Genomic DNA, 13,040 nt, shown 5'->3' on the forward strand with positions numbered 1-13,040 from the left:
TGGCAACGGTCGGCCCCGTCTGTGGTCCGTTAGCTACTTTATTTTGCCGAGTGTCACTTATGGCTCTCGACAAACTCTTTGGTGAGTATCCGTGTCCTGGCTCCCACCAAATTCATGTTTGCTTGAGAGGTGTACGTCGGGTGCCCTTTCCTTGAGAGGTGTACTCCCGGCAAAGACTTCACCGATGGTTATTTTGGAAATATGACCTAGAGGGAATAATAAATTGGTTATTATTATATTTCCTTATTCATTATAATCGTTTATTATCCATGCTACAATTGTATTGATTGGAACATCAAATACATGTGTGGATACCTAGACAAAACACTGTCCCTAGTAAGCCTCTAGTTGACTAGCTCGTTGATCAAAGATGGCTAAGGTTTCCTATCCATAGACAAGTGCTGTCAGTTGATAACTGGATCACATCATTAGGAGAATGATGTGATGGACAAGACCCACACTATGAACGTAGCATATGATCATGTTAGTTTATTGCTACAGTTTTCTGCATGTTAATGTATCTATTCCTATGACCATGAGATCATGCAACTCCCTGACACCGGAGGAATACCTTGTTTGTATGAAACATTGCAATGTAACTAGGTGACTATAAAGGTGCTCTACAGGTATCTCCGAAGGTGTCTGTTGGGTTGACATGGATCAAGACTCGGATTTGTCACTCCGTATGACGGAGAGGTATCTCGGGGCCCACTCGGTAATACAACATTACAATAATCCTTGCAAGCAATGTGACTAAGGGGTTAGCCATGGGTTCTTGTATTACAGAACAAGTAAGGAGACTTGCTGGTAACAATATTGAACTAGGTATGGAGATACTGACGATCGAATCTCGGGCAATAATATACCGAAGGACAGAGGGAACATCATACGGGATTAACTGAATCCTTGACATAGAGGTTCAACCAATAAAGATCTTTGTAGAATATATATGAGCCAATATGGCATCCAGGTCCCGCGATTGGTTATTGACCAGAGAGTGTCTCAGGTCATGTGTACATAGTTCTCGAACCAGCAGGGTGTGCACACTTAAAGTTCGGTGACGTTTCAGTATAGTTGAGTTATAGGTGTTGGTGACGGAGGGTTGTTAGGAGTCCCGGATGAGATCTCAGACGTCACGAGGAGTTCCAAAATGGTCCCGAGACGAACATTGATATATAGGAAGTCCTATTTTGGTCACCGAAAAAGTTTCGAGCTCATCAGTAGTGTACCGGGAGTGCCCGGAGGGTACCGGGGGACCACCGGGAGGGGTGTGCTGACCCAAGGGCTTCATGGGCTGTGATAGAAGATGTAACAACCCTTGGTGGGTTGTCTGAAGCCTCCCTTATAGGCCCATGCGGCTAGGAGTGAAGGGATAAGGCAAGAAAGTTTGAAAGGAAAGGAGGAAGAGTCCTCCCAAGGAGTCCACCTCCATTGTGGGAGGAGGACTCTCCCTTAGCTTCGGCCAAACCTCTCGTCCTTGGAGGAGAGGCCAAGGCAACCTCCCCTCTCCCTCCTCCTATATATATTAGAGGTATTGAGGATTTTTGAGACACAGAAATTAGCCACGTGCTCCATCTTCCTCTAGATCGTAGTTCTGTTGGAAATATGCCCTAGAGGCAATAATAAATTAGTTATTATTATATTTCTTAGTTCATGATAATCGTTTATTATCCATGCTATAATTGTATTGATTGGAAACACAGTGCATGTGTGGATACATAGACAAAACACTGTCCCTAGTAAGCCTCTAGTTGACTAGCTCGTTGATCAAAGATGGTCAAGGTTTCCTGACCATAGGCAAGTGTTGTCACTTGATAACGGGATCACATCATTAGGAGAATCATGTGATGGACTAGACCCAAACTAATAGACGTAGCATGTTGATCGTGTCATTTTGTTGCTATTGTTTTCTACGTGTCAAGTATTTGTTCCTATGACCATGAGATCATATAACTCACTGACACCGGAGGAATGCTTTGTGTGTATCAAATGTCGCAACGTAACTGGGTGACTACAAAGATGCTCTACAGGTATCTCCGAAGGTGTTCGTTGAGTTAGTATGGATCGAGACTGGGATTTGTCACTCCGTGTGACAGAGAGGTATCTCGGGGCCCACTCGGTAATACAACATCACACACAAGCCTTGCAAGCAATGTGACTTAGTGTAAGTTGCGGTATCTTGTATTACAGAACGAGTAAAGAGACTTGCCGGTAAACGAGATTGAAATAGGTATGCGGATACTGACGATCGAATCTCGGGCAAGTAACACACCGAAGGACAAAGGGAATGACATACGGGATTATATGAGTCCTTGGCACTTAGGTTCAAACGATAAGATCTTCGTAGAATATGTGGGATCCAATATGGGCATCCAGGTCCCGCTATTGGATATTGACCGAGGAGTCACTCGGGTCATGTCTACATAGTTCTCGAACCCACAGGGTCTGCACACTTAAGGTTCGACGTTGTTTTATGCGTATTTGAGTTATATGGTTGGTTACCTAATGTTGTTCGGAGTCCTGGATGAGATCACGTACGTCACGAGGGTTTCCGGAATGGTCCGGAAACAAAGATTGATATATAGGATGACCTCATTTGATTACCGGAAGGTTTTCGGAGTTACCGGGAATGTACCGGGAACGACGAATGGGTTCCGGGTGTTCACCGGGGGGGGGGGCAACCCACCCCGGGGAAGCCCATAGGCCTTGGGGGTGGCGCACCAGCCCTTAGTGGGCTGGTGGGACAGCCGAAGAAGGCCCTATGCGCCATAGGAAGAAAATCAAAGAGAAAAAAAAAGGAGGAGGTGGGAAAAAGGGGAAGGACTCCTCCTTCCAAACCTAGTTGGATTCGGTTTGGAAGGGGAGGACTCCCCCCCTTGGCTCGGCCGACCCCCTTGGGGCCCCTTGAGCCCCAAGGCAAGGCTCCCCCTCTTCCCCCTATATATACAGAGGTTTTAGAGCTGATTTGAGACAACTTTGCCACGGCAGCCCGACCACATATCTCCACGGTTTTACCTCTAGATCGCGTTTCTGCGGAGCTCGGGCGGAGCCCTGCTGAGATTAGATCACAACCAACCTCCGGAGCGCCGTCACGCTGCCGGAGAACTCATCTACCTCTCCGTCTCTCTTGCTGGATCAAGAAGGCCGAGATCATCGTCGAGCTCTACGTGTGCTGAACGCGGAGGTGCCGTCCGTTCGGCACTAGATCATGGGACGGATCGCGGGACGATTCGCGGGGCGGATCGAGGGACGTGAGGACGTTCCACTACATCAACCGTGTTCACTAACGCTTCTGCTGTGCGATCCATAGGGGTACGTAGATCGTAAATCCCCTCTCATAGATGGACATCACCATGATAGGTCTTCGTGCGCGTAGGAAAATTTTTGTTTCCCATGCGACGTTCCCCAACAGTGGTATCAGAGCTAGGTTCATGCGTAGATGTCTTCTCGAGTAGAACACAAAAGTATTTGTGGGCGGTGATGTGCGTTTTGCTGCCCTCCTTAGTCTTTTCTCGATTCTGCGGTATTGTTGGATTGAAGCGGCTTGGACCGACATTACTCATACGCTTACGAGATTCTGGTTTCATCGCTACGAGTAACCCCGTTGCTCAAAGATGACTGGCAAGTGTCGGTTTCTCCAACTTTAGATGAATCGGATTTGACCGAGGAGGTCCTTGTATAAGGTGAAATAGCAATTCATATATCTCCGTTGTGGTATTTGCGTAAGTAAGATGCGATCCTACTAGATACCCATGGTCACCACGTAAAACATGCAACAACAAAATTAGAGGACGTCTAACTTGTTTTTGCAGGGTATGCTTGTGATGTGATATGGCCAACGATGTGATGTGATATATTGGATGTATGAGATGATCATGTTGTAATAGATAATATCGACTTGCACGTCGATGGTACGGCAACCGGCAGGAGCCATAGGGTTGTCTTTAAACTAACGTTTGTGCTTGCAGATGCGTTTACTATTTTGCTAGGATGTAGCTTTGGTAGTAATAGCATGAGTAGCACGACAACCCCGATGGCGACACGTTGATGGAGATCATGGTGTGGCGCCGGTGACAAGAACATCGTGTCGGTGCTTTGGTGATGGAGGTCAAGGAGCACGTGATGATGGCCATATCATGTCACTTATGAATTGCATGTGATGTTAATCCTTTTATGCACCTTATTTTGCTTAGAACGACGGTAGCATTATGAGGTGATCTCTCACTAAAATTTCAATACGAAATTGTGTTCTCCCCGACTGTGCACCGTTGCGACAGTTCTTCGTTTCGAGACACCACGTGATGATCGGGTGTGATAGACTGAACGTTCACATACAACGGGTGCAAAACAGTTGCACACGCGGAACACTCGGGTTAAGCTTGACGAGCCTAGCATGTGCAGACATGGCCTCGGAATACATGAGACCAAAAGGTCGAGCATGAATCGTATAGTTGATATGATTAGCATAGAGATGCTTACCACTGAAACTATTCTCGACTCACTTGATGATCGGACTTGAGATAGTGGATTTGCATCATGTACCACTCAAATGACTAGAGAGATGTACTTTTTGAGTGGGAGTTCTTAAGTAATATGATTAATTGAACTAATTGTCATGAACATAGTCTAATGGTCTTTGCGAATTACGATGTAGCTTGCGCTATAGCTCTACTGTTTTTATATGTTCCTAGAGAAAATTTAGTTGAAAGTTGATAGTAGCAAACTTTGCAGACTAAGTCTGTAAAACCGAGGATTGTCCTCATTGCTGCGCAGAAGGCTTATGTCCTTAATGCACCACTCGGTGTACTGCACCTCGAGCGTCGTCTGTGGATGCTGTGAACATCCGACATACACGTTTCTGATGACTACACGATAGTTCAGTGCAAAATACTTAATGGCTTAGAAGCAAGGCGCCGAAAATGTTTTGAAACGTCACGGAACATAAGTGATGTTCTAAAGAGATGAAATTGTGATTTCATGCTTGTGCCCTTGTTAAGAGGTACGAGACCTCCAACAAGATTCTTTGTCCACAAAGTAAAGGAGAAAAGCTCAATGTTTGAGCGTGTGCTCAGATTGTCTGAGTACGACAATCGCTTGAATCAAGTGGGAGTTAATCTTCCAGATGAGATAGTGATGGTTCTCCAAAGTTACTGCCACCAAGCTGTGAGAGCTTCGTGATGAACTATAACATATCAAGGATAGATACAATGATCTTTGAGTGATTCACGATGTTTGACACTGCGAAAGTAGAAATCAAGAAGGAGCATCAATAGTTGATGGTTAGTAAAACCACTAAGTTTCAAGAAAGGCAAGGGCTAGAAGGGATACTTCGTGAAACGGCAAAACAGTTGCTACACTAATGAAGAGACCCAAGATTAAACCCAAACCCGAGACTAAGTGCTTCTGTAATGAGGGGAACAGTCACTGAGGCGGAGCAACTCTAGATACTTGGTAGATAAGAAGGCTGGCAAAAGTCGAAAGAAGTATATTTGATATACATGATGTTGATATGTACTTTACTAGTGCTCCTAGTAGCATGAGGGTATTGGATACCGGTTCGGTTGCTAAGTAATTAGTAACACGAAATGATAGCTACGGCATAAACGGAGACTAGCTAAAGGCGAGGTGACGATACGTGTTGGAAGTGTTTCCAAGATTGATATGATCAAAACGTCGCACGCTCCCTCTACCATCGGGATTGGTGTTAAACCGAAATAATTGTTATTTGGTGCTTGCGTTAAGCATGAACATGATTGGATCATGTTTACTGCAATACGATTATTCATTTAAAGATAATAATGGTTACTCTATTTGCTTGAATAATCACCTTCAATGGTTTATTGAATCTCGATCGTAGTGTTACACATGTTCATATTATTGGTGCCAAAAGATACGAGGTAATGATGATAGTACCACTTACTTGTGGCACTGCCGCTTGTGTCATGTCAGTATAAATTGCATGAAGAGGCTCCATACTGATGGATCGTTATATTCACTTGATTTTGAATCACTAGTGACATGCTAATCATACCACATGAGCAAGGCCTTGTTTTCATTGAGATGAAACAAGATAGTAACTTGTTGGAAGTGATACATTTTGATGTATGCAGTCCAATGGGTGCTGAGGCACGCAGTGGATATCATTATGTTCTTACTTCAATGACGATTTAAGTAGATACAAGAGTATTTACTTAATGAATCACAAGTCTGAAATATTGAAAAGTTCAATTTTGTTTCATAGTGAAGTTCGTCGTAACAAGAGGATAAACTGTCTACGATATGATCATAGAAATGAATATCTGAGTTACGAGTTTTGGTACGCAGTTAAGACAATGTGGAAACTGTTTCGTAGTTCATGCCACCTAGAACATCATAGTGTGATGATGTGTCTGAACGTCATAGCCACGCACTGTTTGGTATGGTGCATACTATGATGTCTCTTATCGAATTACCACTATTGTTTATGGGTTATGCATTAGAGACAACCGCATTCACTTTATATAGGGCACCGCGTATTTCCGTTGAGATGACACAATATAGACTGAGGTTTAGAGAAATCTAAACTGTCGTTTCTTGAATGTTTGGGGCTTCGACACTTATGTGAAAAAGTTTCAGTCTGATAAGCTCGAACCCAAAGCGGATAAATGCATCTTCATAGGATATCCAAAACAGTTGGGTACATCTCCTATCTCAGATCCGAAAGCAAAGTGTTTGTTTCTAGAAACGGATCCTTTCTCGAGGAAAGGTTTCTCTCGAAAGAATTGAGTGGGTGGGTGGTAGAACTTGATGAGGTTATTGAACCATCACTTCAACCAGTGTGTAGCAGGGCGCAGGAAGTTGTTCCTATGGCGCCTACACCAATTGAAGTGAAAGCTGATGATGGTGATCATCAAGCATCGGATCAAGTTACTACAAACCTCGTAGGTTGACAAGGTCGCGTACTACTGCAGAGTGGTACGGTAACCCTGTCTTGGAGGTCATGTTGTTGAGCAACAGTAAACCTACGAGTTATGAAGAAGGCAATGGTGAGCCCGGATTCCGACAAATGGCTGGAGGCCATGAAATCCGAGAGAGGAACCATGTATGAAAACAAAGTGTAGACTTTGGAAGAACTACTTGATGGTCATAAGACTATTGAGTAAAGATGGATCTTTAATAGGAAGACAGACAATGATGGTGATAAGTCACTATTAAGAAAAGCTCGACTTGTCGCAAAGATGTTTCCGACAAGATCAAACAGTTGACTATGATGAGACTTTCTCACTCGTAGAAATTCTAAAAGTCTTTTAGAATTATGTTAGTAGTTGCTGCATTATTTATGAAATATTGCACGTAGGATGTCAAAACATTGTTTCCTCGACGGTTTCCTTGAGCAAACATTGTATGAGATACAACCATGAGGTTTTGTCGATCCTAAAGATACTAGCAAGTATGCAAGCTCCAGCGATCCTTCAATGGACTGGTGCAAGCATCTCGGAGTTGGAATATACACTTTGATGAGATGATCAAAGATTTTGGGTTTGTACAAGGTTTATGAGAAACTTGTATTTCCAAAGAAGTGAGTGGGAGCACTATAGAATTTCTGATAAGTATATGTGGTTGACATATTGTGGATCAGAAGTAATGTAGAATTTCTGTAAAGCATACAAGATTGTTTGGAAGGAGTTTTCAAAGGAATACCTCGATTGAGCTACTTGAACGTTGAGCATCAAAGATCTATGGAGATAGATCGAAAGCGCTTAATGGAAGTTTCAACAAGATGCATGCCTTGACAAGTTTTTGAAGGAGTTCAAAATAGATCAGCAAAGAAGGAGTTCTTGGTTGCGTTGTAAGGTGTGAGTTTGAGTAAGACTCAAAACCCGACCACGGCAGAATAAAGAGAATAGACGAAGGTCATCTTCTATGCCTTAGCCGTAGACTCTAAAGTATGCCATGCTGAGTACCGCACCTAATGTGTGCCTTGCAGCAAGTCTGTTAAGAGGTACACAGAGTGATCCAGGATTGAATCACTGATCAGCGGTCAAGGTTATCCTTAGTAACTAAATAGACTAAGGAATTTTTCTTGATTATGGAGGTGGTTAAAGAGTTGTCGTAAAAGGTTACGTCGTAAACCGAATAACTATGAGTAGTGAAACGGATTCATATAGTAGAGTAGATATTTGGAGCATTTCCGAATAGCATGTAGTAGCAGCATCTATAAGATGACATAAAGATTTGTAAAGAACGCACGGATCTGAAAGTTTCAGAACCGTTGGCTAAAACCTCTCTCACGAACAAGACGTGATCAGACCCCAGAACTATATGGGTGTTGGATTCGTTGAAATCACATGGTGATGTGAACTAGATTATTGACTCTAGTGCAAGTGGGAGACTGTTGGAAATATGCCCTAGAGGCAATAATAAATTAGTTATTATTATATTTCTTAGTTCATGATAATCGTTTATTATCCATGCTATAATTGTATTGATTGGAAACACAGTGCATGTGTGGATACATAGACAAAACACTGTCCCTAGTAAGCCTCTAGTTGACTAGCTCGTTGATCAAAGATGGTCAAGGTTTCCTGACCATAGGCAAGTGTTGTCACTTCATAACGGGATCACATCATTAGGACAATCATCTGATGGACTAGACCCAAACTAATAGACGTAGCATGTTGATCGTGTCATTTTGTTGCTACTGTTTTGTGCGTGTCAAGTATTTGTTCCTATGACCATGAGATCATATAACTCACTGACACCGGAGGAATGCTTTGTGTGTATCAAACGTTGCAACGTAACTGGGTGACTACAAAGATGCTCTATAGGTATCTCCAAAGGTGTTCGTTGAGTTAGTATGGATCGAGACTGGGATTTGTCACTCCATGTGACGGAGAGGTATCTCGGGGCCCACTTGCTAATACAACATCACACACAAGCCTTGCAAGCAATGTGACTTAGTGTAAGTTGCGGGATCTTGTATTACGGAACGAGTAAAGAGACTTGCCGGTAAACGAGATTGAAATAGGTATGCGGATACTGACGATCGAATCTCGGGCAAGTAACATACCGAAGGACAAAGGGAATGACATACGTGATTATATGAATCCGTGGCACTGAGGTTCAAACGATAAGATCTTCGTAGAATATGTGGGATCCAATATGGGCATCCAGGTCCCGCTATCGGATATTGACCGAGGAGTCACTCGGGTCATGTCTACATAGTTCTCGAACCCGCAGGGTCTGCACACTTAAGGTTCGACGTTGTTTTATGCGTATTTGAGTTATATGGTTGGTTACCGAATGTTGTTCGGAGTCCCGGACGAGATCACGGACGTCACGAGGGTTTCCAGAATGGTCCGGAAACGAAGATTGATATATAGGATGACCTCATTTGATTACCGGAAGGTTTTCGGAGTTACCGGGAATGTACCGGGAACGCCGAATGGGTTCCGGGTGTTCACCGGGGGGGGGGGGGGCAACCCACCCCGGGGAAGCCCATAGGCCTTGGGGTGGTGCACCAGCCCTTAGTGGGCTGGTGGGACAGCCCAAGAAGGCCCTATGCGCCATGGGAAGAAAATCAAAGAGAAAAAAAAGGAGGAGGTGGGAAAAAGGGGAAGGACTCCTCCTTCCAAACCTAGTTGGATTCGGTTTGGAAGGGGAGGACTCCCCCCTTGGCTCGGCCGACCCCCTTGGGGCCCCTTGAGCCCCAAGGCAAGGCTCCCCCCTCTTCCCCCTATATATACGGAGGTTTTAGGGCTGATTTGAGACAACTTTGCCATGGCAGCCCGACCACATATCTCCACGGTTTTACCTCTAGATCGCGTTTCTGCGGAGCTCGGGCGGAGCCCTGCTGAGATTAGATCACAACCAACCTCCAGAGCGCCGTCACGGTGCCGGGGAACTCATCTACCTCTACGTCTCTCTTGCTGGATCAAGAAGGCCGAGATCATCGTCGAGCTGTACGTGTGCTGAACGCGGAGGTGCCGTCCGTTCGACACTAGATCGTGGGACGGATCGCGGGGCGGATCGAGGGACGTGAGGACGTTCCACTACATCAACCGCGTTCACTAACGCTTCTGCTGTGCGATCTACAAGGGTACGTAGATCATAAATCCCCTCTCGTAGATGGACATCACCATGATAGGTCTTCGTGCGCGTAGGAAATTTTTTGTTTCCCATGCGACGTTTCCCAACAAGTTCTTCCTCTAGCCTAGTTCGGCGGTGCTTAGGCGAAGCCCTGTTGGATTAGTTCACCACCACCACCACCACACCGTCGTGCTGGAGAACTCATCTACCTCTTCGCCCCTCTTGATCGATCAAGAAGGCGGAGATCGTCATCGAGTTGTATGTGTGCTGAACGCGGAGGTGCCTTCCGTTTGGCACAAGATCAGGATGGATCGTGATGGGATCGCGGGACAGATCGTGATGAGATTGCGGGACGGGCTGCGATTTGGATCGCGAAGGTGTTCCACTACATCAACTGTGTTATATACGCTTCCGCTTAGCGATCTACAAGGGTGTGTAGATTCAATCTCTTCTCTCATAGATGATCATCAACATGGATAGGTCTTGCGTGTGGGTAGTAAATTTTTTGTTTCCCATGCAACGTTCCCAACAGTGGCATCATGATCTAGGTTCATGCATAGATGATACCTCGAGTAGAACACAAAAGAGTTTGTGGGTGTTGGTGTTCAATTTGCTGCCCTCCTTAGTCTTTTCTAGATTCGGAGGTATTGTTGGATTGGAGCGGCCCGGACCAACATTACTCGTTCGCTTATGATAGACTGGTTTCATCGACTAACATGCAACGTGTTTCATAAAGATGACTGGCAGGTGTCTATTTGTTCAACTTTACTTGAATAAAATTTGACCGAGGCGATCCTTGGAGAAGGTTAAATAACAATTTGCATATCACCATTGTGGCTTTGCGTAAGTAAGATGCGATCATATTAGATACCCATAGCAGCCTCGTAAAATTTGCAACAACAAATTAGAGGACATCTAACTTGTTTTTGCAGGGTATGCATGTGATGTGATATGGCCAAAGACATGATATGATATATTGGATGTATGAGATGATCATCGTGTGATAGTTAAATATCGACTTGCACGGTGATGTTCCGACAACCGACAGGAGCCATAGGGTTGTCTTTAAATTAATTTTGCGCTTGCAGATGCTCTTGCTTTATCGCTAGGAGATAGCTTTAGTAGTAACAACATAGTTAGCGTGACAACCTCGATGGTAGCACAATGATGGAGATCATGATGATGCAGATCATGGTGCAGCGCCGGTGATGATGGAGATCATGCGAGTGCGTTGGTGATGGAGATCAAGAATCACAAATTCATGGCCATATTATGTCACTTATGATTTGCATGAGATGTCAATACTTTTCCCCACCTTATTTTTCTTAGGACGATGCTACAGCGACAAAAATCCTTCTGTCGTCTCTTGAGCTTGCATTGGTTTTTCCCTTGAAGAGGAAAGGGCGATGCAGCACAGGAGCAGTAAGTATTTTGCTCAGTTTGAGAACCAAGGTATCAATCAAGTAGGAGAATCGCGTCAAGTCTAGAGTACCTTCGCAAACACAAAAGAGCTTGCACCCAACGCTATTAAGGGGTTGTCAATCCCTTCAAGATTGATTGCAAAGTGAGATCTGAAGGCGGAAATTGCAACGAAGCAAAATTGTAAGGCTGAAAATATGGTGTGAAGTAGACCCGGGGGCCATAGTGTTCACTAGAGGCTTCTCTCAAAATAGCAAATAATACGGTGGGTGAACAAATTACTGTCGAGCAATTCATAGAACCGTGCAAAGTCATGATGATATCTAAGGCAATGATCATACATATAGGCATCACGTCCGAGACAAGTAGACCGATACTTTCTGCATCTACTACTATTACTCCACACATCGACCGCTATCCAGCACGCATCTAGTGTATTGGGTTCATGACGAACAGAGTAACGCTTTAAGCAAGATGACATGATGTAGAGGGATAAACTCAAACCAATGATGAAAATCCCATCTTTTTACCCTCGATGGCAACAACATGATGCATGCCTCGCTACCCCTTCTGTCACTGGGTGAGGTCACCGCACGGTATGAACCCAAAACCAAGCACTTCTCCCATTGCAAGAATCATAGATCAAGTTGGCCAAACAAAACCCACAAATCGAAGAGAATTACAAGGATATGAAATCATGCATAAGAGAGATCAGAAGAAACTCAAATAAGATTCATAGATAATGTGATCATAAATCCACAATTCATCGGGTCTCGACAAACACACCGCAAAAGATGATTACATCAGATAGAGCTCCATGAAGATCATGGAGAACTTTGTATTGAAGATACAAGAGACAGAAGAAGCCATCTAGCTACTAGCTATGGACCCGAAGGTCTATGGTGAACTACTCACGCATCATCGGAGAGGTCATGGTGTTGATGAAGAAGCCCTCCGCATCCGAATCCCCTCCAGCAGGGCACCAGAACGTGCCCTAGATGGGATCTTGCGAAGACAGAAGCTTGCGATGCCGGAAAAGTATTTTCGTTGATCTCTCTGGTAGTTTTGGAATTTTTCTGGATTTATAGGCGGAAGAGGTAGGGCAAATGTGCCACAGGGGGCCCACAAGCCTACTAGGCGCGGCCCCCCTGGCCGCGCCTAGGGGCTTGTGGGGTCCCCTGCTGGCCCCTGCCTTGGTTCTCAAGTCTGACGCGTATGTTCTGTTCTAGAAAAAATCTTTTCGAAAGTTTTATTCTATTTGGACACCGTTTAAAATTCTCCTCTGAAAAGGGTCAAAAACAAGGAAAAAACAGGAACTCGCACTTGGCACCGAGTTAATAAGTTAGTCCCAAAAAAGATAAAAAAGACATAAAAAACATCCAAAGTTTGACAAGATAATAGCATGGAACCATCAAAGATTATAGATACGTTGGAGACGTATCAGACGACGGTAGCATTATAAGGTGATCCCTCACTAAAATTTCAAGATGAAATTGTGTTCTCTCCGAGTGTGCACCGTTGCGATAGTTTGTCGTTTCGAGACACCACGTGAT

This window comes from Hordeum vulgare, chromosome 3H (assembly GCF_904849725.1).
Source record: "Hordeum vulgare subsp. vulgare chromosome 3H, MorexV3_pseudomolecules_assembly, whole genome shotgun sequence".
Taxonomy (NCBI): Eukaryota; Viridiplantae; Streptophyta; class Magnoliopsida; order Poales; family Poaceae; genus Hordeum; species Hordeum vulgare.